Raw genomic sequence first — 4,114 nt, forward strand, 5'->3', positions numbered from 1 at the left:
ATAGCAGATATAACTTCCTAACTTCTTATGTTCAGCTATGGGAACAGGCAGCTAGGAAGAGCCAGGAGAAGGCAAGAAGTGAAAACTCATTTTGAACAATTAGGAACTAATAGCTCCATTCTGTGTTGAGTTTTGTTTTTTTTTACCCCATGAAGCATTTGCCCTTTTCTTAGCCATCACTCCCATGATACTCATCCTTTAAGAACCAGCTACAAACATATGGCCTCTCTCCAAACCTTCCCTACCTATAATCCTTTTCCATGCTAATGATGCCTATTCTCTGCCTTCGACAACACTTCCTACATACTTTTACCAGATTGTGGGTCATAGGTTATCTTGTCACCATTACCATTTGGGCTCAGAAGTAAATATTGTTTTCATAAACATAGTGTAAGCTCTTTGGATACTGGAGGCTGAAGGTTTTCCTTGAGTTGTCAACTCTTATAAGAAACCCTCCCCACACCGCCCATGCTTTTTATTTACTGTTGTTGGGTGGTAAAAATCAGAAAGCAGAAACAATCTCAAGTTAGTGAGGAGTTTACTGATTGTCACATACGGTAGCCAGGATGCATCCATGTGTAGGCTGAATATATACCTGCAGGTAACCCAAGAGAAAGAATACAAAATTCCCCTAAATAGCCCCAGTTTTCATACTCTTGATCAAACTCTGGTTTCTTCTCTTTACCACACATAGTTCTCCATTTGATATAACATTGATGCACTTCCTTTGATTATCCTGAAGAAATTCTGTTTTCAAGAAAAACTCGAGGTCTCCTCTACAAATGATCATGCAGTTTTGTCAACATCCCTATTGCCTCCTTTTCTATTTTACAACCTTGTGGTGCAATACAAATTATTTTCCCTTATAACAGCATTCTGTTATAGTCATGCACAAAATTTAACCTGTCAAGATATTTGGAGACACCCTGTTTCACAGAGCTAAGGCCCAGCAAGCAGGCTGTGCCCTGAGCTTGGAATAACAACAATCCTTACTACTCTGGATGATCTCACCCTCTGGCAAAGTATATTGCTTTGACCAGCACCAAGTGTTCACTGCACCCTATTTCCCACGAACAGGAGAACCGACGTGGCACAGCCTAAAGCCAGCCATTACACCTCCAATCCCTGTTTCTTGTAATTGCTAAGTAAACTAAACCAAGCACTGCACTCCTGTCTCCACGACATCAACTGGTTCTGTACCCTGCTGTGAGAGTATCAACCTGGAGACTGTTCCCACAGGACCCAGGAACACCAGCACGGTCCATGCATGAGCCTGCAATGGGAACTGCTACTCGAGACCTAAGCATCATTGTGTCGTGATAGAACCCCTCCCCCACCCCAACTTGCGAACTTGCGGCCTTCATGTATGTAAGCACTGCCTTTGCCCCAACATGTGAAGCCCTCTTCCTCAGGAGGATTTCTGCTTGTAAGAGTTTCCTCACTTTGAAATTAAACTTCTATTTGGGTCCTGACTCTCCTGCCTCTGGCCTGCTTTTTGTTACTCCCACCACCCACAGGTTAGAGGCTGGTTCTGGTCTGTTTAACATTAACTGATGTCGGAAGTGAGATTGGACACAGAACTTGCACATTGGACTCTCTAATAATAGTAGAAGTGAAATAGGTGCCACCAGAGATTTCTCTAGGGTCCAACCTCCCCCTAGTCTGCTGAGTCCTCCTCCTTTAGTTCCTACTCCGATCTCCTGAACTCAGGCTTGATTGAGGTCATCTTTCTTAATAAGGGAAACTCAGGGGCCCCTCCCTTGACTCAGTTCTGGAAAGGATGTACTATGCACACCTCTGTTTTCTACTGGCCTCTATAAGTTTCGTGCTGTGTGCCTCTGCTTGTTTCAATTTTTGTTTTTGTTTGTTTTCTGCATACTTCAAAGCACTGTGCCTCCCCTAACACAGTGTTCCAGCATGCTCTGTTAAGCTCCAGCTATTCCCAGGTTAGAGGCCATCAGGAAGTGTCTTATGCAATGGAGAAAAGCTTGAAACTTTCCCAGTAAGATCAGAGGTGAACCAAGAATGCCTATTATCACCACTATTATTCAATACTGTACTAGAACTATTAGCTTCACCAAAAAGAGAAGAAAGAAAATTGAAGGAATTAGAATAGGCAATGAAGAAACAAAAGTATCACTCTCTGCAGATGATATAATGGCATATTTAGAGAATCTCACCTAAAGAATCAACTAAAAATTTTTAGCAAATTTGCAGGGTATCAAATAAGCCCGTACAAAGCATTAGCCTTTCTATATATTACCAGCAAAGTCCAGCAGCAAGACACAGAGAGAGAAATTCCATTTTAAATAACTGTAGATAATATACAATACTTGTGATTCAACCTACTTAAGTAATCCCAGAAATTAAATGAACACAATTACAAAATACTTTTTATACAAATAAAGTCAGATCTACAGAATTAGGAAAACATCAATTGCTCATGTTTAGGCTGAGACAATAGAATAAAAATGACAATTCTACCTAAATTAATTTTTTTCTTCAATGCCATACCAATCAAACTACCCAAAAAATATTTTATAAAGCTAGAAAAAAACATAACAAAATTCACCTGGAAGAACAGAAGGTCAAGGATATAAAGGGAATTGATGGGGAAAAAAAAGCAAAAGAAGGTAGCCTAGCCATACCAGATATCAAACTACATTATAAAGTGCCAATCATCAAAAGTATCTGGTACTGGCTGAGAAATAGAGTGCTGGATCAGTGGAAAAGATTAGGTGCACAAGACATAGTAGTAAATGACCATAGTAAACTACTGTTTGTTAAAAACAAAACTCCAGTCTCAGGGATAAAAACTCTCTCTTTGACAAAAACTTCTGGGAAAACTAAAAAACAGTATGGCAGAAACTAGATGTAGGCTAACATCTTACATCTTAAGAACCTTACCAATTTTGACCTTACCGATAAGGTAAGGTCAAAATAGAGACATGATTCAAACAGAAAGGGTCATACCATAAGCAAATGAGGAGAGCAAGGAATAGTTTACCTGTCAGATTGTTGGAGAATAGAAGAATTTATGACCAAATAAGATAAAGAGTATTTTGAAATATAAATGGGTGGTTTTGATTATGTTAAATTTAAAAGAGTTTACACAAACAAAACCAATGCAACCAAGATTAGAAGGAAAGCTGAAAGCTGGGAAACAATTTTTACAGCAAATGTTACAGATGAAGGCCTCATTGCTCAAATATATAGAAAATTGATTCAAATTTATAAAACAAAAACCAATTCATTACCCAATTGATAAATTGTCAATGAAATGAATAGACAGTTTTCAGATGAAGAAATTAAAGCTATCAATAGTCATTTTTTAAAAATCCTCTAAATCACTACTGATTAGAGAAATACAAATCAAAAAAGTTCTGAAGTACCACTTCACACCCATCAGATTGACTAATATGAGAAAAAAGGAAAATGATAAATGTTGGAGAGGAGGTTGGAAAATTGGCATGCTAATGCACCATTGATGGAGTTTTGAATTGATCCAAACATTCTGGAGAACAATTTGGAACTATGGCCACAGGGCTATAAAACTTTGATCCAGGATTACCACTACTAGGTGTATATCATAGAGATCAGTCATGGTGGAGGAGGAGGGGAAGAACATACATGTACCAAAATATTTATAGCAGCATTTGTTGTGGTGGCAAGGAACTGGAAATGGAAGGGAAGACCATCAACTGGGGTAAATGAATGAAGAAGTTGTGGTATATGAATGTAATAGAATACTATTGTGCTACGACAAATGATGAGTGGGATGATTTCAGAAAAACCAAGAAGGACTTACCTGAACTGATGCAAAGGAAAGTCAGCAGAACCAGGAGACCATTGTAAACAGTTACAGAAACAATGTGCAATGATCAACTGGCTGACTTAGCTCTTCTCAGCTATACAATGACCCAAGATGATTCAAAAAGAGTCATGGTGGAAATTGATATCAACATCCATAGAAGAGCTAATGGAATCTGAATGTAAATCTAAGCACACTATTTTTCTCATTCTATGTTATTTCTTTTTTCCTTTTATTCTGTTTCTTCTTTCATAACATGACTTATATGGAAATAAGTACTACAAGACTGCACACACATAAACT

Source organism: Trichosurus vulpecula, chromosome 5 (assembly GCF_011100635.1).
Source record: "Trichosurus vulpecula isolate mTriVul1 chromosome 5, mTriVul1.pri, whole genome shotgun sequence".
Lineage (NCBI taxonomy): Eukaryota > Metazoa > Chordata > Mammalia > Diprotodontia > Phalangeridae > Trichosurus > Trichosurus vulpecula.